Raw genomic sequence first — 21,019 nt, 5'->3', positions numbered from 1 at the left:
AAATAATTTTCACCCTCTGTTCAAGTTTTCTGGCCAATCAGAACATCCCAGAGTTGGTTTAAGACTCTGGGATTTACCAAGGAAATTCCAGCTTGTAACTGGCAATTTAAAATGCTTTACATTGAATTCTCAGTGCATGTTTTTTAACTGAAAAAGAGAGAGCAGGTTAAAATGAATCTTTATTCTGCAGGGCACGGAGTGGGGGTTGGTAGTCCCAGAAAAGTATGCATCTAAGTGGAATAATGTAACTGGCATGATGCCAAGGGCTGGCATCACATGATGTCATTGTCTAATCCATTGATATAGGACATAGTGATCTCATGACTAACCTCCTCTACTGAAAGAAGTCCTGCTTCCACACCCATCCCACTTTTGCCTTTGGCTGTTGGGCTGCCACCTGCTTTCTCAATCCCACCACACAGCTGCTGGTTTAAAATAACAAATTAACACCCACTTTCAGAGGCCATTACCTACTAGGCATAACAAAGTATACCCATTAACTCAAGTCACTATATCAGCTAAGAGCCCAGGAAGAAAAGCAAAGCATAATGAGGTGGGTAGATTTGATTACCTACTGGGAAAAAAGCACATTGCTACTAGAGCTGTGTGTTGAGCTCTTTGCCAGTAATATTAAACTTTGGGTTATTGTATTGGAGTTTGCTACTAAAAAAGTCTAATGTAGCCCTTAATATAAAAACACTCCCTGATTATGCACTGGGCTGGGGAGTTCAATGTGAAGTCTCTGCCTGAAGACGGAGAAAAGGGGTGACTTTGCTGCATCTAGAAAGTAGAAGAAAGCTCGTGTGTAGCTCTTCAGTTCCAGCTGAAGGAAGGATAGCGCTTTACATCTGTGGATCTTAAAATATCTTTGAAAGGTGGGTGAGTATTATCTGCAATTAAAAAGAAGAAGAAAACTGAGGTAGTGTTGGGCTGGTAATCAAATCAAAATCTTTTGACATTAAATCTTTTGACCTACTCTGACCACTGACGTATACCTCTAAGTATTCACACATAGCAAGGAGTATTTATAGTCTTTTCAGGTGACAATTAACAGGATGTCTCTTGCTATGAAGAGGAGAAGTGAGAGCAAGAAGCGAGGCTGTTGTGGAACCTTCACCAAAGGCCAGATTCTGTTCCACTTGGGGATCTCATTTTCTATTAACTGTTTTTGAGGACTCAAGCAGGGTGGAGTAGGGTTATACTTAGGCAGAATAGAATCTATTTCTAAATGTTTCCAAACTTCTGGATGATTTGAGAACTTAAAACGAAAATGGCTTCTGGATTTTTTTACTTAAAAGGATCTAATTTTCTGACTCTGGCTCTGAGTTTCCTCACTTTCAAATGTATAATATACTTTTTTAGATATGATATTCCAGTAGCTTTTGCACACAGTTTTGGCTGGTTTTTAGTCATATAAGTAGTTCTGCTGAGATCAGTGAGAAAGTGAGTGTGGGTGTAAGATTTTTTTCAAGGTAAGGTCTAAGACCTGCTCAAATGCCCACTGACATCACTGGAAATCTTGAAACCCACCTCAGATTTGGCCCCTTATACTAATTCACTTTGTAATGCTGGCAGCCAACCAGTACCAATGATGTGTCTTGTGGTCCTCAGGTTTTTGAGATGTAGGCCTTCCTAGTGGCTGCAGTAAGAAGTGTATATATGATTATCAACTGTGGGTGTTTCCAGGGCCCATGGAACCCTTTAGAAAAATGGTGGTTGGTTTTTGCTTCTTTTGTATTGAATAGAACAAAGCAGAAAATGTGCTTCCAAAATTTGAATGTGGCCTTCAAATATTTTCACATAAATGTACATCCCCTGGACTGGAAGGTCTGGCAACCTGTGATGATAATGACAACCTTATTTTCAGAGTAGATATGCATCAGGGGTTTTTTTTGTTTTGTTTTTTTAATTATTAAATTAAATACATTTTTTTTCTTTTTTTTAAAAAAAAAACAGACCCATTTGGAATGTTGATAACCTAAGGTTGTTATAATCTATTTAAGTAATTTTAAATTCATATAAAAAAAATATCAAGCCACACATATTAGTTGCTAAGGTTCTAAAGAGAGTGAAACCATTCAGCTGGTAGAAGTATTGGCTTGGGACCTGGAACCAGATTTTCTTGATGCCAAACAAGTTTCTTCTGCAGGCACAGGGAGAGTTTTTCTTTGTTTCACTTCGTTCAATTATTACCAGGGATCCAGGTTTTCCACTTGCCCTGGTAAAATGTGGTAAAATGCAAATTCTCTCATTTTAAGGAGAAAAACCCGGATTTTCTCCTTTAAAGAAGAAAACACAGGAAACCGTGGGTTTTCCCTTGCAGGCTGGCAGAGTTCCAGTGGGAGTGGGAGGAGGGCGGTCAGGCTGGGATTGTGTGTGTATGCATTTACACATGAACATGGCCGCCAGGCAACCTGGAGAGCAGCTCCTATAGGTAAGTCGGCAGGGTGGAGATTGAGGCCCTCATAGTAACACCAACATTTATAGGTATTTAATTTTTTTTTTTAAGTGATTAAGGCACTGGTAGGTTTCCAATTTGCTTTAATATTGTGTGTGTGTATATAGTTTTAATCGCAGAATAATGCAGATTTTGAGGGGGTTCAATCAGAGAATTTGCAAAAAATTTTTATCAGAGAATTTGCAGTTTTTAAACAAAGAAAACCAGGATCCCTGGTCATTACAGTTCAAGGACAAGTTCATTCAAAGCTGAGAAACTGATTGAGGGATGAAAAAGCAGGAAAGGTTACCTTCCTGTATTCTCTGAACATGGGATGTTAGAGGATAAAATATGTGTTCTAATTTCATAAAGAACATAATGACCAGAAGGAGTCACTTCAGTTTATTCAAAAAATGTTATACTGCTTTTGTCCATTGGTTAAACTAGTTTCAAATGCAAAACTGGTTTTGATAAACTTACTTTTTTGTACTGTATCCAACACATTACAAGTATTTTTATTTATTTAATTAAAAACAATTGTAAAGATGCTTTCTTTTACATTTTAAATTGAATTCTAAATTGTACCCAGATAGACCTTGATGTCAATAATGAATAAAAATGTAAATATCCTCTAGTAAAAAACAAAAGAATCATTCACCATTTTCTAAAATAATAAAATGCAAAAATTAAGAATATGAATAAACATATGCTCAGCTTTTGAACCCTTCATATAAACATGTATAAAACAAGCATATCTTTCCAGTTAAGAAGGAGGATAAATGAATGTGTTTTAATAGCTACTAAACTATGATAATTAACCTTTTATATATGGATGCAAAACCAGATTACAATCAATGATTAATTTCATGTTCTCCTGTTTACTCATTTAAATCACTTTGGTTGTAATCAATTCTTGCTTTTCGCTTACTCGAATGGTGAAAGTACACTTTTCAGGTAGTTTACTGCTACCTGAAAGGTTTTGTCTAGGTCCATGATCTATATAATCCTGGGTCCCTTTATTACCTGAATACAATAGGATAGTAGTGATTCTCTTATAAGATGGTAGTGAGCCCTACTAATAACCAAATGGAAATAGTTTATTTCCTCTATGATGCTAACCTTCCCAATCCTGCAGTCCAGATACACACCTCATAAATTGTGCTCTAAAGTTTTGGAGGTAGGATCTGTGGATTTGGACAGTATCTGCTGGAGTGTATATAATGAATTATCATAATAAGCAAAGAATAATAAACAATACTTTTGATCTCTGAGACCTGTGTCTGGATCAGGACTAAATGGTTACACATAATATATATATGCAATATATCTTTTTACACCAAGTAAATGTGTGCGTGTGTGTGTGTAGGTGTATGTATATGTGTGAAGTTAGGGTGTACATATGTTACACACACACACATAGAGGTTTTGTTTGATTAAGTAGGATCCAGTTCTAAAAATTGCTCAGTAGTCACCCACCAGTCAATTGTGATCAACTGGTCAATTGCAGAGCCTCTGACAGTCTGTCGCAGTCTGGTGTGGGCTGAGTGCGCACATGTGCTCACTCCCCCCAGCCTGAGATACAGAGCTGCACCTGCTCTGGGAGTGGTGCGATGTCATGGGCGTCCCACTGCTGGGCTGAGCCACGCCCCCTGCCTGCCCGGCGGTGGGACACATGTGGTGTTGCACCACTCCTGGAGCAGCTGGAGCAGGGCTTGGGATGCAAAGCTCAGAGCACAACAGCAGTGTGCTCCAATCTTCCCACCACTTGGACTGGCCAGGGCCCCACTCACCCCTGCTCTGCCTCCACCCCACTCTCTCCCTCATCGCAGGGGCCTCAATCTGCCCACTGCCTCCCCTCCCTGCCAGCTGTTGTTGGGTGGGGGGAGGTGCCAGGTCCTGGCCCTGCCCTGCTCCGTCCCTTCCATTATGGTGGTGCTCCGGTCCCCGTTGTCCTCTGCTTCCAAGGGGCAGGGGAGGGGGACGAGGCAAGTGGAGATGGTCCCCCACATGTCAGTCCCCACTGGCATGGTGGGGCTCTGCTGTCTGTCCCTGCTGTCTGTGTATGGCACTCTGATTGGGTGCTGAGACAGCCAGTCAGAGCACGAATAAAGCATTATGGGCAGACAGACAGACAGACTTAGGCTTTCATAATATTAGAATATGTATTCATATAATGTTCTGTGGAATTAATGCCTTGTCTGATCATATGGCCAGAGAAAGCTCATCTCTTCTCCAGGATACTGCTGTCACACTCAGATGCTCAGTCTGTCTCCGGGAGCAGCTGCCTACACATAACACCCTGGCCTTGACACCGCAGTGGACAGCAGGGCTGCATAAGGCTTGCTTGGAAGGGCTGTGGCTTTTGATGGATGAAAGGGCAGAGAGAATTAAGTTTGTGCCTGACCTGTATGACAATCAGAGCACAGTCACCTGCTTTCCCATTCATCCAGGGTGACCCTCCCCAGAGTAGAAGGGAGGAAGGTTAAGCCCACTTTCATTTCTTCAGCAAAACCTCATCATTCATCTTCCTTTTCCCTTGGGCTATTATGTATTCATGTCTGCTTCAGTTCCCAGAGCACAACTTTAGCCTCAGAAGCCTTCCCATTTAGAGAGAAATAAAGAATACATAAATAGAGTCTTGTGCTCGGTGGATGAGAGATGTCATATGAAATACTCAGTGATGTCTTTGACTGTGCATCTGTACGTACCCAGTGGGGTTCCCAAACCAACAAAACCTGTCATTGGTTCTTTTTTGAGGATTTTAAATGTTGAAGTCCCTTGATAAAGGACTTTTCCAGACCAATGGGCCAATACCTGGCAATACTTCTTCAACAGCAGCAATGCTTTCTTAATGTCTAGTATAGATAGATTGCTTTACATCAGAGGATTCCTAAGATCTTTATAAACTTGAATTAATCTTCAGGATATTAACTAACCCTGAAGTATCAGGGCAACTTCTTTAGGTGCTGTTCTCTTCCAGATCATCTATATGTCCAGTTTTGTTCTCTGCCTAGCATTTTTGGTTACGTCGGTGCCCAACATGCCACTTAGACACAGATAATTTTTTAATTCCTGACCTTATAACCTTTACACGTAGATATGCACAAACTGGGTATACTCAGTCAGCTATGTGTTGGCTGCATATGTAATTAGACACACATGCACATTGCTTGTGGGTGCATAGTTGTGTTTAAGGCCCCTAAAATGTACCAAGCCAAAGCATATGATGTGAGGGACTTAGAGTTAGGTGCTTCCTATCTTTTCCCCCCAGTAATGGAGTAGTTAAGACTCTTGCTGACAAGCAGGGGGACCTGGGTTCTAGGCTCCACTCACCTGAAAGTTGTTGGTCTAACTTCCCCATGTAACATAATGCCACGTAACAGGTATTATCCAGTCTGATTTCTGGCATTCATTTTGAAGTGCTCACCACCCCCACAGCTATGAAAGGGAGGTATGTCAAAAATATTTGGGGCCAGAAGAAAAAAAAGATAAGCCAGGTGATATGTGGCTCAGTAATTTGACTGTTGGCCCAGCAGGAAGTAAGCCCCCTGACTAGTCTAAGTTCTTACTCCCACCAACCCCAGAAGCTTCTCTCTGCACTGCCCTCCATCCAAGGAACTTGGCCAAATTCACCCAGGACATCACTGGCCAAAAATTTCCAAAGGGTTCCACAAATAAAAAAGGTTGAAAACCACTGCTCCAGGCCAGCCTACTGCCTGGGGTGTGGCTGCCAATATGCACGGATATACTTTAGGAGTCACAGGTGAGGACTAGTGGCTGGACTGGGTCCAGAGTCAACTAAACAGAAAAGGGCAGCCCTTTAGGTAAATAACCTGATTGTACTTTTCAGCCAGCCACCTTCCATAGAGCACGCATATCCACTCTCCCAGATATCCCTCCTGCAAAGGCCCTTAACCCCCATAAGACAGGAGGAGAAGGCTGAGTTTTATCCCTTGTCCTCAGCCATTCCCAACAGGCCTTATGCCAGATAAGCCTGATGCTGCCCTTACAGTGCTATTTAAATTAAGCTCCATGCGCCCAGGAAGTGATAAAATCATCAAGAGCCAGCCACAAGACTAGATTGTAGGTTCTCTCACTCTGAGGCCTTAGTTTAGCCATGATCTTCTCTAGCCCTTTTCTAGGGCCAGTGATCTCTTAGGTGTTTATGATAAGTTGCTCAGGCCCTGTAGGGAGGGGATGATGAAGGTGATATAAAGCATTTTTATTGTCCCACTGTCACCCAGTCACAATCACTCTTTGCACTTGGGAGCACAAATGAAGCTCTTTTCAGTGCAAGCAACGGTCTGTGCAAAGGGAGTGGGAGGTGAAGGCAATAAGGAGAAGTTGCCAGTGTCTTTTTCCCCCCTCCACATCTGCTAGTAAAATTAACCAGGCACATAGAAGTGCAGATGCTACACACTTGGAAGAAAAACCTGGATGCCCAGTTTGGAGCTGACCCTTAAAGGCACAGCATAGCCCTCAGTGCAATTCTACTGTACAGAAGGTCTTTATCAGCATTTGTTGTGTTACCTAATTTATAAACTGCTTCAGCTCTGGAAACATTCCTGCAGGAGCACTTTCCTAGAAAGCTCTCTCTGCTGCCTCTCCTGAGCTCTGACTACTGAAAACAATGTAACTCTGTCTTAAGAGAAAAGGTAACAATCCATTTATCAGAACTCCTCCTCCTCTGGTGTTGTCAGTGCTGCTGAGCCTAAAATTAGTTTTGTCATAGTTACCAGTTGTGTTTGGGTTTGCAGGCATGCATGTGTATGTAACACAATACCTGTATGTAATCCATCTACCTGTCACATTTGCCTTTCTTCCTCCAGCCTTGTAAGCAAGCAAATTATTGGAACATGTATGAACCTTGATCTCTGAAAGCTCTGGGGAGCAGATGTCTTGTATATTTCAATGCTACGCCCTCACAGATATGCAGAGCTCTGGATTTGTGGTCGCCATTGAGAAGTTGAAATGCTATTTCTGTTTTTCCCCTCCTTTTGGAAGGACTGTGGACAGGAGGTGCATGTGTGACTGTGTATGGCTGGGTGGACGGGCATGCAACTCTATGTATATTCATCCTAATTATAATTTTTACAAACAAAGAGTTGCTAAAAAAGTAAAGCAATGGGCTAATGAAGAAAAAATATCTATAATGGTGAGAGTTCCTCAAACTCAGTAAGTCGTTGCTGTCCTCATTGCATCCCTATTCATATCCATTGCCACAACAAACCCTAGCTTTATCAGGAGACTAAAAGGGAACAGCTAGGAAGACCTACAGATCTAACATCTGGACCTAGCTGCTGCTGCGGCCCCCAACACCGCAGAGGGTACTGAAAGATCCTACACTTGGTACTGCATGTGCAGATGTCCCTTGTGCCCACCCAATTCCCCAGTAGGTTTGGGTCTGTGTGGGTGAGGAGCAAGAGGAGTGGAGTTTCATTACAGATTCTCCCCTCCTACACTCCTTAATATCACATCTACAATAATTTACCTATACTCATTTTTTTATTAGGTTGTGAAAGACACTTATTTAAAGCTGCTTTGCTTAGTAAATAAAAACTTCCTGCTAGGAGGTTCGTAGTTATTTACCAACACTGGAATGAAAGTATGAAAACAAACATGGGAATTAGAGGAGCCATTTTGTTTGTACAATGGTAAAGTTTCTTTATATATTAATAAGGGTAAGAATATCTCCAGTCCAGCTTCATGTCTTCTGCCTGCAAACAGATCTGGGTCAGAAACAGCAATGGCTATATTGCTGTTCTAGCCATTTCCTATCAGGCTGCTGAACTGAAGATGATGATTGTCATAAACTAGACAAATGGATGCTGCAGTTACCACTTGGCTTCTGATAGTGTCTAGCTGCAGAGCACAATGGTTCTCATGCTGTCACTTGCTCAGACTAGCATTTGTATTGCTGCGCATGGAAGAGATCCATGTCCCATGGATTCCTCCCCTCTAGCTATACAAAAACACCACATTGGTATTATGAGGCCTTTTTGAGTGATTTATACCAGCTGATGGAAAGAAGGTGACACAGTATGGAAGGAGGGTTATGGAAATGCACAACATGGTGTTTGCATTCTGTTTGAGAGGTAGCTAAAAATTTCCAGGCAGAAAATGCCGTTTTGGCTAAATTGAAACTTCTTTAGAACTGCGACAATTTCAATGACATTTTTATTGTAGAAACAGATTGAAAGAAGTAGTTCAATTTGTCACTCCAAATTGACTTTTCATTTAGAAATGTATTTTCTTTATAAATAATAAAGTCAAATGTAAAAAGATTTGAAATGGGAATAAAGCATTTCAAGTTTATCAAAACATTTAATTTAATTTCCTGGGAAGTTCTGAAATGCATGGATTTATTTTTCCCATTTCAGAACAAGGGAAAATTTTGAAATGATAACATTTCCTTACAGAACTGCCATTGTGAATTTCAACCCACTTATTCTGTTCCCATCTCTGTGACTTTGGGCAAATTTCTCTTCACTGTGCCTCATATTCCTAGTCCACACAGGAAGGATAGGTCTAATGATCTCCATAGGAACAGAAGATTGGAAAGGACCTCCTAGGCTTTTGAGTCTTGTCCTCTACTTTCTTAGGTACTCATTAACTGAAGGAATCTCTGAAATCACCATTTCAAACCCTCACCAACAGCCATTGCCTCTCAGAGAGATTATTCACTCATTGTTGTTGCCTGCATAGCATAATGAGATGTTCAGCAAGAAGTTGCTGTAGTCAGGCAAAGTGTTGCTGTAGACAGGCTATTAACCCCACTGTCATTCTAGAGAGACCCTGTGGCTTCTCATGAAGTACTGAAGTCTCCCATTCTTCCTACAATCATCCATATTACCTCCTATGCAACATAGGACTCTAGTGAACAAGCAGGACAAGAAACTGTCTCTTTTGTTTATTTTACTAAGCTCAGCCACACTTGACAGTCTCCTCAGAGACTCATATCAGGCTAGCTAACCCTTCCAGCTGATGTTGGCCAGTCCTGTTCCATTTCCACAGCATTAGAAGGAGCACTCACTTTCCAGCCTCCAAAAGTACAGTACTGCCAGCACCTGCCAATCCAGAGGCAGCAAGCTAGACTCAAGCAAATAATACATTTCCCTTAAAAAAAAAGGTCTTTAGGTTACAAGACTGTATTAGTGTATAAATATGCTGAAGATGCCAGCTGACCTAAACCTGGGGTAAAGCCAGCAGAAAAGGGGAACTCAGGTTTTGATCTCAGCAGGTAATTAATGTCATCAATGTCATCAAAATGCAAGATGCAAAAGGACGTTTCAATACAGAGGGTACCACGTAAGACAGGGAGCACAGGGGCCAGGTAGACTAGAAAGGCAAGCAGTGCCTATCGTGATACTACCCTGTTTGTGATGTAGTAACTTGGTTAAGAGACATTCTTTGCACCTCTTAAATTTGTACCTCTTGAAATACTTCCTGAGCACATATGGGGCAACACAGTCTTCCATTTCCTCAACAAACCACATAGAAGCTCTTGGTTCTGGACTTCTGGCAGCCTGTCTGAAATATATCTCTCTCAGTGTGGAAGAAAGCCTAGAATCTCTGAATGGGATCAGTGATCAGATTGTCCATTCTCAGCCATCACAGTCAGAAATACTGTTAGAACAGCCTTCTAGTTCATGGTTGGGAAAATATTCTGTACCAGTTTGGTCTGAGATTTGGTCCAAGCTGGTTATTATTGTGTCTGTAATGATTAGCCCAGCTGCAAGCTTTTACCCACTCTATGATTTTACCTTCCATTTATGGGACAGAATGAAAATGCTGTGAAACATAACATCTGATGTACTGTATCTGTGAAACATATTTACAAGAACAGATCAAATGGGGAAAAACTGAGTAACATTTTTATTCAATGAAAACCATATCAGAAATGATTCCTGACAAACAGTGTAGCTTATTGTCTGTTCTCATTTATAAACTTCTCCACACCAGCCATCTGATATCCATTATTACAATTACAAACAACCCATAGTAACTCTCCAGCTGGTCAGCTCTGTCCTAACAGAACTGCAGCCGTTCAAAGATGCCATATGGTACAAGAGTTTCCAAAGCGGGATTGTCAATCAGCCTTATTAATTTCTGAGTTCATTTCTTTTCCTTAGAGGGATATTTTTGTATAAGACAGAGACATTACTCTGGCCTTAATTTGGAATATGTGAGTTGACAGAATGATTGAAACATCTAAAGCTATAAAAGACACAACAGAAAGATGAAGGGCCTGAGTTCTAGAGATCAGGGCCCTACACAATGATGCATAAGCAGGCATACAGGTGTCTATTACTGTATGTATGACAGAGCATGCTATGAGAATTTTAAAAACCCAATAGACCTGGAACACTGGACATTAAGACCAGATGGGAAATTGCTAATGGACATTTCCCTTCACTGCAAGTCACATTTGAGTTAAGTTTATTTTTTACAAACATTCTTGGGAAACCTCGGACAACAATATTAGAGGTGGAGTTATAGTTTTATCCAAATGTGCAAGCAGTTAGCTCTGAGGAAATACAAAATGTTAGCTGTACTGCAGTTCCTTTTAAATATTCAATTGAATATAGTAAAATTATTTATTTTTCTGAATCCTTTTCTCATGGGCTCTATCATTTTACATTTTTTTCCTCAGTCTGTTTATACACGTACAAACCAGAAGCACATGTTTTGCACAAAGGTAAGATGAAGCTTGAACTGCTATGAATTTGGAGGTAAGATCTGCTCCAGAAACTTCCAAAGTAAATCACACAGGAAAAAATTCCACTGTGTACTAATGTAGTGTGCCTACATTATGTTTGCACCTGTGTCAGTCTATCAGAGTTACATGGATGCACATTTCTTGAGTCTAGAAAAGTTCTTAATAAAAGCTACTCTTAGGTGCAGTTACTGCCTACAGGCTATCCCAAAGCCAGCAAATAAATCAGTGTGTGGCATAAAAGCATGGCATCTCCTTCATTAATATCCTTCTTCCTTTGGCACGGATTAAGTTTTCTTTTGCTTGAGTACTTTTGCATTAGTCTAAAATGCAAACAAATCAATTGGCAATTAAGAAGAAATGCTTTTCTTTGCCCACTGGGTACCTGAGGTAGAGGAATATTTTCCTTCTAAACTGGTGATAAGAGACAACTGTTTAGGATTAAAACTTGCCTATGCATTTCCTTCCTCTGATTGGTTCTATCAGTCAGGGGAAATTCAATAAAGGAAGGTGTAAGGAAGGGAGTGTATATAGGGTTCCTTTCTTTCCACGGCTAAGAGTATTTTCAGTGAACAAACAAGCAGGCTGAGTTTTGATACATGGCAGGTTGAGTTTATTCCTCTTTCTTGCAACACAGGACCAAGGAGATCACTTGACCCAAGGTGTGATTTCACTTAGAAAGATAACACTGTAAAAATAGCATTGTGGGTTTCTATAATCAGTGGAATAGGTTCAGTGATGTAACAAGCAGAATAGATCAAAAATAGAAAAAACAAAGAGCATGCAGATTTCAAAATGACTAGTAATTTGTGTTTTGTTGAGCTTCAGAAAGATTCTATTTTCATATTTTTTCAGAATTTTAAACAGTCTCTTTGTCAGTGCATGAAAGGAACTAACTCTTAAGTAATGAGGAAGATCTTTCTTTATGGCCAGTTTGAGAGTTAGCCATCAACCATCAATGTATTTCTAAACCTGTCTGGATTATTTGTATTTATTATGAAAAACTTCTTTGTCAGATCTCTCAGTTGAATGCAAGGGCCCACGACAGAACAGATGAATACTGGAGGTAAATGCAGGGCACCACCAATGGCATCAACAGGAGAGATTTGGCTTCCTTGACCATGGGGCAGTATTCCAAGTAGGAGGATGGCTGGGAAGAAATAGGGCTCATCTAATGAAGAAGAAAAGCATCCTAGCACAACAACTCCACAGCCTAATGAAGAGGGCTTTAAATTAGGTGAGAAAAGCACTCTGGTGAGTAAAAAGTGTTGGTTGAAGGGATGATATCTCATGGGGGAAATGCAATAGGCAAGGATTTTTGTGTGTGATACCTTTTATCAGGCCAACTGCCTAGCTGGGATAGACTAAGTCTCTTGAATATTTCCTGGACCATCATGACTACTTCACTTTAACACTACCAAAATGTGGGGAAAGATGGAAATTTACACAAGGGAAACAGGAGAGACAAAAAGGGAGTGTAATGGGACAACTTGCTAAACATCCAAAATGTCTATATACAAGTGCTGGGAAGAAAGTTTTACCACAAAATGGGTGCATCTACACATGTCCCTACAGCACCTTGGTTACTGCACTATGTATATGCTGGAATGGGATAAGGTATAGTAGTGGAATATAAGTTATTTAAGGGCAGGCAAGGAGAAAAAGAGGAGGTATTGCATTTCATAGACAGAATATAGATACTTTCCCTGAAGTTGTGGAAGAGGTGAGAAGCAGACTTGTTGAAGTCTCTGGGTGAAAAGAAAACGGGGGAAAAGAGATATAATGTTATGGTAGTAGTATAATATAGACCATCAAACCAGCTGGAAGAGGTGGATGAGGGTTTTTCTTTTGAGCAACTAAGAACATGCTGCAGTCTGAGGCACTCTCAAGACTGCAGCCTAAAACAGAGCTCTGGTCCCATTCAAATCCAGAACTGCCACCACTCTCAAGCATACAAGAAGCTGAGCTCTCCAATGCAGCAGTCCCTACAACATCCCTGAGCATTCTCAGTGGGAGCATTCTCAGTGTCTCAGCCTTGAGTTTACAGTGTGTGAGCAGGTGAAAAGGGCTTTGTTTCTGGCAGCAATCTTGAAAGTGGCTTAGTGACAGTGTGGATATGCCCTAGCAGACATCCAGTAAACAGTAACAACTGGTAATGTGGTTGTTCAATCAAGTGAGTATCCTCTGGAAAAACAATATGGCAGGAAACATGACAGTCTACCAACTTCTTGGAATATGTTGGAGATACTTGATAGCCAAAGGTAGAATAAATCAATATAGGAGGTAAATATTTTAGATTTGATTCTGAGTAATAAGGGGGAACTGGTTGAAAAATGAAGGTGAAAGGTAATATGGATAAAAATTATCACAAAACAGGAGAGCTCCCTATTCTAAGGAAAATAGGGACTGAGAGCAGAATATTTTTTTTAAAAGGACTTAGATGATTTTAACAAGTGGTCTCTTGGGAAAATATTCTAAAGACACAAAGAGTGCAGGAGATGAGGCAGTTACTAAAAGAGACTTTATTAATAGCACAATGACAAGCTATTCCTGTTTCCAATGGGGGAAGAAACTATTCCATTGTTGTTTATCCAATGGTGCCTTTACATGCAAGGCATAGAAAAATCCATTAGGGTCAGAGGCCAAAGCCCAGGACTCCATCCTCCCAGGACAAGATCCATCTCACTGGGTGCATCTACATGTGAAATTAAGGCAAAGCAATAGACTCTGGAGCTGTTTGAGCCAGAGTAAACTGCTCCTGGGCACAGCATCTGCATGTGCACCTGGGACAGCAGCAATTTGAGCTGGGGCAGACCAGGCCTGGGATGGCCGGTGGTACAGGGGGTCTGCCTTGGGCTCCAGGTGGCAGCATCAGGCAGCAAAGGGGCTGGCTGGGGCATGAGGGTGCAGAATCTGTGGAGCCATGTGGCTAGACAGCACCCAGGAGTCTAGCCCATGCCCAGCCACTGTCTACACATGCATTTCAGTGCAGTTAATTACTCTGTTGTATGATACTACTGTCCCCGAGTTATGGCAGAGTTAATTAGTTTACTGCACCTTAATATGAGTACATGTGTAGATGATGATGCTTTACTGTAGAGCTAATTAATCTACTCTGCAGTAAAGTGCATGTTTAGATGCACCCACTGCCCACATCCAGATGAGCGTGGCCCTGCAGTATGTGGCACTGCAGACATGTATGCAGTACCACATACCGCACATTCAGATGTTCTCTGCACTGTAAGGTAGCAGTGTGTGGGTGGGATTTTGACCCTGGGAGATCCTGGGGTCAAAAACACCTGGACAATAAAAAACAAAGAGGGTGGTGCATGCAGGGACAGTAAATGCCACCCAAAACGAGCCTGGCTGGCTGGAGCCACACTCTGGCGGCAGGCCAGGCTCTAAGTGGAAGGATTGCCACTGCTGCAGCCCGAGAAGGCCCCCAGGACTCCAGGAAAGGCATCTGGGGCCAGCCCAGAGCTGGCCCAGCCTCCCTTACCCCACCCGGGGTAATCTGCTGTATGCCAGTGGGCACATGTCACAGGTGTTCCCCAGGAACAACTAGCAGCTGCACAAGGTGTGCCACTGCTTCTTGTCCCTGGGGAAACAAATGTCTAAGCTCATGTGGATGCAGCCACTGAATCACATCACCACTTTGGCTTTCTCTCTCCTGACCCCAACATGTTTTCATTTGACTGCATATGGACCACTGTTAAGAGGGCTAGAGAGTATTCTGTGGAATGTCTAGTCCATGCACTGGTGGTTACAGTATGATGCTGGGAAGCAAGTGATGTAGCTTCAAATCCTCTCTGGGTGATAATTGTCTAGAACCTGTATCTCCTGCTTCCAGGGTAATTGCCCCAACCAGCAGGCTATTGAGCTAAGACACAGGAGGACTGCCTTTTTCCATTTTTCTTCCAGAAGGTCTGCACCTGTCTGGGTGATTCTATCCTGCCATGAATAGAAATAGAATCCAAACTGTGTGTATGTGCCAAAAATTGCAGTTATTTGGCTACATAAATCACTTAGTGTGTAAAAGAGTGAAACAGGATTTAGCCCTATCTTCTGGCACTCACAAAGGATGGAGGAAAGGTGGAGGAGGAGGATACTGTAAAGGGAAAGAGAAGGGCAAATTTAGCACATTTCTTTAAAATTTGGAAACTGGAGAGCCCTGGGAGTTACAGATGAGAGACAAGTGGTTGGCCATCTTAGTCTTAAGTCAGGCAGAAGGCAGGGTAGGTTTACACCTTATAGACTGACTTAATCAGAGACGCACACATGTTTGTAAGCAGCAGCTGCACTTACAAAAGTTTTTGCATCTCTGATTTAGTTAATTCAGTGATTCTTAACCAGGGTGTCACAGCACCTTGTGGTGCCATGAGATCCTTTCAAGGGTGTTGCAGGGTACAGTATACAGCAGGGGCAGGCAAAATACGGCTCATGGGATGGATCCAGCCCACCAGGCCATTCTATCCGGCCCGCAGAGCCCCTAAACAATTTAGTTAATATTTATTCACCCCTGGCTCCCCATCAAAGCTGACGGGAGCCAGGGACAGTGGGGCAGACTTGAGAAGCCCAGTCCCACCCACCCCCAGCCAGTTCCCTGCTTTCCTGTGCCCGCCCTGCTCCAGCACCACCTGGCTGTGGCTCCCAGCTGCATTGCTGAACCACAGAGCATGGGACTGCACTGGTAGCAGGAGAGAGAGAGAGAGAGAGAAAGAGAGAGAGAGAGAGAGTATGCATGTGTGTGTGCACGCGTGCATGTGCGTATGTCTGCAGGCACAGGGGCAGAGTGTGTGTGTGTGTGTGTTCATAGAGTGAGTCCCACACACACACCCCACCATACACATGCACCTACACCCCTTTGCACTGCCATATACAAACCCCAGGCACCCTTCCCCTGTACCCACTCATACCCACACACATCCCCACAGCTCCCACAAACCTATACTCACCCCCACAAAAATAAGAGTAAGACTTCATTTTAAGCTATTGTGCAGTCACCTCTGTGTACATAACATACCACATGTAAATTAGGACAAAAATATTTTTTTAAATCATGAATGTTGTAGATGTTTGATTTTTAGAATATAATTTGGTATTTTTCTGGTTCTGAAATGGCAAAACCCATTGCTGAAAGGAGTACTTCTGGAGGCAAGGTGAGGGACTTCTGGTGGCAAAGGTCAGGGGTTGGGGGGTGGGACTTCCAGTCACAAGATGGTGATCAGTGTGGGGCACCTGTCAAGGGGTGGAGCTACCCATGTGGCCCTTGACAGCTTACCAAAACTCGGTAAGCAGCCCTCTGCCCAAAAAATTGCCCGCCCCTGGTATACAATATAATATTAATACTATAAATCTGCAAATTATGTTTGCACACCTAAAAGAAAAGGAATTCATAATGTTAAACCATTCTGACCTGTTGTGGTCTTTCTGTAGTGGCATGAAGGAATTCATAAATTTACTTGACCCTGTAACATTAAATTTCCCATGTGCTTGCCAGGTCTTTCTGTCTGCTGCCAATCTGAGCTTTACAAACACTGGGTTTGTCTACATGTGCTATTAATGCTCAGCAATATACTCTGGCATGATTGTCTTACTTCACTGGAGTTCATTTGCTTCTGAATGATATGTCTTCATGTCCACACAGGACCACAGCTTGTTGAGCAGAGTAAGAGCAGCCCTGGCTGACAGGGAGCCTAGGGGGTCAGCCTGCCAGCGCAAGGCTGCTCTGCCCCAGTTCAATGTACTGTGGAGGGGCTGGCTGGTGCACGAGGGTGCTTCAGTGCAGGACTAGCCAGCAGGCAATCCCCGCACTGAAGCACCCTAATGCCCCAGCCAGTCCTGTCAGTGTCTATGTGTGCGTTGTTTCACAACAAAGAACTCCGCCACAGGATAGTACATGTGGGCACTTATCCACATAGCATTTTCCTGTTTCCACGTGACAAAAATCGCCATTTCACTAGTTTAACTGTGTCCGACAATCCATGTTTTCACCTTGTTTTTTCATGTTAGTCATTTTGTATTGTGGTAAATGAAACCACGTCAACATGTTTTATTTTTAGCTTGGCAATTTGTGCCAAGAGGATTATTTTTATCGTATTATGTTTTCAACGTGTATCTGACAGATGGGCAAAAATGGCATTTTCTGTCTTGCAATGATGTCACCACCAGGTGCCACTTGGGTTCACTCAGAAATCCACAGAATTTCTGTTGCAATGTGGCTACAAGACACCAGGTGTGATTCTCACAAATCCTTACTGGTCATTTAGTTCAAGTTTCAGGTTAATTAAAATTGCTTTATTTTCCTACTCCAAAACAATTGTTCCTGGTGTTCATATGCCCTTCCAAAAGCTGGCAATGACCATTTTCCCAGTTGCTGCTTTTCAGAGCTGGAAAGCCACTCCCAGATCCCCAATTTTTCTCCTGCTCCTCACATGCCCTGCTTCCAAATGGTGGCTGACCCTGCACCTCTGGGGTGGGCTGGCTGGCCCTGCCATGAATTTCAGGGCTCTCCTTTTCCTTCCCATCCCTGGGGACAGGCAATGCCCATTTTTCCAATTGCCACTTCTCAGAGCTGGAAAGCCTCTCCTAGCACCCCAACTTTCCCCCTGCTCCTCACATGCTCTGCTTCTCTGCCCCAACCCAAAGCATGGATGACTCCGCACCCCTGAAGAGCTTGTGTTCTTTTACATCACAGCCGGGCCATGCATGCCCACAGCACTGGGGAGGGCTGTATTTCTCCCACTCTTCACATTTATTTATTTTGAGCAAGCACACAAAAAACTGTATAGTACAGAGCAAAAAATGTTAAAAACATAATTTTACTTACGAACCATAAATCAATATTTCAATCAATGAAAATGACAAATGCAGAAAGAAAGAAAAAAATTTGTTTTGACTTTTTATAAAGGTTTCTTAAGGGGAAAAGGGGATAACAACTCAACAAAGTAATAAAACACTGCCCATGCAGAGGCCTAGGTACAACACACAGAGCCCAGGGCTTTGGCCTGCAAACCCTGCCCTCATAGTCAAAAAACAAAAATATCCAGTGCAACATCAGCCTGCTGAGACCCCTGCCAGTACCCCAGGAAAGGGGCTAGCAGTATCACACTGCAAGGACTAAATGGCCATCCTCGACACTGCAGAGCACCTCCTGAATTGTCCAACATGCCTGGAAGGCGGGCAGTGTTTGCTGGAGGACAGTGTGCCCAAACTTCAACAACAGGTGTGCCCGCACCAAAACCTGGAAGACCCTCAGGGCATCATCTGAGCCAGCCCCAGCAAGCCAGTTCCTGTGGCTCTTGAGGGTGGTCATCTTACCCTGGCCGAGTAAGAAGTTGGCCAGGCAGATGACACCCCCATTGGCCGCCCGGTATAGGAAGGAAAAGAAATAGGTGGCCTCTGAGAGGTCCAAACCTAGCACCTCAAGCAAAGCACTGAGGGCAGCAAATAGCTGTGACAGCCGAGGGCATCCAAGGAAGGCATGGTTAAGAACCTCCTCCACTCTCCCCAGACATAAGGGACAGGCTGCTGACACAGCCGGGTCCATGCGGCAGACGAGAGTGCTGGTGGCCAGCATCCCAAGTAGCAACCACCAGTGGAGGTCACCAGTCTTTTTGGAGATAGGGGGCTTATAAAGCATACGCCACATGGGGTGTGCTGGCATGAGCACCAGTATTGCTATGTGCCTCCACCACACTGTGTTGAAACAAGTGGCAAGGACATGGGCATGGTGGACCTGAATCACCCACATACAGGGCCTTCTGGGGAAGCGCATTGAAGCGGATCCCGGTACCAGTGTCAGGAGACATGGGGAGAGCCAGTAAGGTGGCAGACCTACCATGAAGGTTACTATCCACAACCAGGACAATGGGCAGTGGTGGAAAGGGCTCACCCAGGACATCCCCGGCAGGGAGGGCTTTCTGTGTTCAGAGGTGCTCCTCCAGGGCAGCTGCCATATCCTTCGGGAGAATGGCCTGCATGTCCCTTAGGAAGTGAGCAGCACAGCAGACTAAGCACTTGCCCAAGCAGGTGGCCAGAGCCTCAGCTGACAACCAATCGGACTGGGTCATATTGAGGAGGTGCCCCAGCTGGATGGTATGTGACTGGATGAGGGAGTCAACAAGGCTACTAGAGGTAAGACTTGGCATACTGTGCTACAGGGCTGGGTTATGGACCAGGGGCTTCTGCAGTAACTGTGGAAACTGCAGATGCCTAGCTTGGGGCAGAAGGCAAAAGGTAGCTTGCCATGACCGCACCATGCTTCGATAGAAGGGCAGGAGGACGCCCCAGTCTAGGAAGATGGAGTCTAGAAGGAACATCTTCTGGTTGAAATTGAGGCCCCCCACCCAGTGCAAAAACAAATTAGTGAGCTGCCACCAGGGGAGGGGGTCCTCACAGTAAAGGAGTCTTTGGAGGGTCTGTAGGTGGAAGGCTGCCACCCTGCCCACCAGGTCAACCAACCCCTCACCCCCCTCAGCCACCGGCAAATAAAGAACGGCTCAGGGGAGCCAGTGACGCCCATCCCAAAAGAAGTCCACAAGCAGTTGATGGAGCTTCTCAAGAAGGTCCAGCGGGGGGTCCAATGCAGCGCAACAGTGCCACAATGCTGCAGCTGCCGGTTTGTTGACAATAAGGACCTGTCTGTGGTAGGAGAGGCTGGGCGGATGTCAGTGTCATTGCTGCAGGCATGCGTCCACCTTGGTACCAAGGTCCACCCAGTTTGTGCTGAGAAGACTGATGGCCTTGGGTAAGATCCCTGGGAAAGTCAAGGGGGAGGGGGTTGACCCAGGGACCGAGAAGGAGGGTGTCGCTCTTGGTCCAGTTCACACATGCAGAAGAGGCATGCTCATAGGCTTGTTGACAGTTAACCAAAAATTGGATGTCATCCTGGGTGCTAATGAGGACAGTCATGTCGTCTGCATATGCTGTCCACCTGAAAGACAGGCAGCCTGCTGAACCAGAGGCAGATGGAAGGGTTAGTTCAGTCAGGCACTGCCATAGTGTGTGGAGGAGGGGCTTGATGGACAAGGAGGACAGCATTCCTGACAGAGGGCAGCCCTGGTGGATGCCCCTGTAGGCCAGGAACAGGGCACAAAGCATGCCATTCACCTTCAGGAGGTTCAAAATGTCTCAATCCAGGACCCGGAGGGCAGAGGTGAAGACGAGTCTGAAGCTAAGGGCCTCAAGGTTCCAAAAGAAGAGTCCATGACCGACCCAGTTGAAAGCTTTCTCCAAGGAGACAAGCCCAATATTGAGACTTAAAAGGTCTACAGCCATCAGCAGGTCTCGAAGCAGGAACAGATTGTCCTGAATGATCCTGCCCGGAACGCAGTAGGTCTGCTCAGGGCCGATGATGGAAGTCAAAACAGTGTGCAGTCGCTTAGCCAAAGCCTTGGCCAGGATCTTGTAATTGTCCCCTTTCTTAGGTAGCAGAGTGATAACCACTTGGCAACAGCTGGTTGGCACTGTCTGTTCCATGAGACTGTCATGAAAGACACACAGGATGCAGGGGCTGAGGAGAGGCCAGAAGGTCTTATAAAACTCAGCAGACAAGCCATCAATGCCAAGGGCTTTCACTGAGGTGAGGTTCCCAAAGGCAGCCATGAGTTCCTCCAAAGATAGTTCTCATTCAAGATGGTCAGCATCTGATGAGCAAAACCTAGGTAGGCTGTCATGTAAGCACCTACCAGACTCTAGGCAAATTGGTTCAGCTGCAAATAGTTCCTAGTAGAAGCTGATGGCATGGCGTTGGATGTCAACAGAATCTGTGAGCGTTTGGCCATCTGGGGTCTTAAGATGGTCAATGACCTTCTGTGCAACTCGTCGTTTCTCAAGGCTTAAGAAGCGAGTTGGGGCATCAGTCT

General features: G+C 44.0%; 1 long non-coding RNA gene and 1 pseudogene across 2 annotated transcripts in view; one reads left to right on the top strand and one right to left on the bottom strand.

Moving 5' to 3' along the window:
* The first annotated feature begins 466 nt into the window (after positions 1-466).
* LOC149856537 (uncharacterized) overlaps positions 467-21,019 on the top strand; it is a 43,489-nt gene continuing 22,936 nt past the window's right edge. Inside the window, exons 1-3 of one of the 2 annotated variants that reach the window (XR_016444482.1) lie at positions 467-553; positions 11,091-11,169; positions 12,170-12,390. This is a non-coding gene — a long non-coding RNA (uncharacterized LOC149856537). Of the gene's footprint in view, positions 554-11,090; positions 11,170-12,169; positions 12,408-21,019 lie in introns of both variants that reach the window. The other variant, XR_016444481.1, reaches the window with a different exon arrangement.
* Positions 18,259-19,225, bottom strand: LOC149856538 (uncharacterized; annotated as a pseudogene).

The sequence above is a fragment of the Crocodylus siamensis genome, chromosome 10 (assembly GCF_052110815.1).
Source record: "Crocodylus siamensis isolate JL-2025a chromosome 10, ASM5211081v1, whole genome shotgun sequence".
Taxonomy (NCBI): domain Eukaryota; kingdom Metazoa; phylum Chordata; order Crocodylia; family Crocodylidae; genus Crocodylus; species Crocodylus siamensis.
Note: the sequence above shows the minus strand (reverse complement) of the source record. Positions and strands in the feature narration are given on the sequence as shown.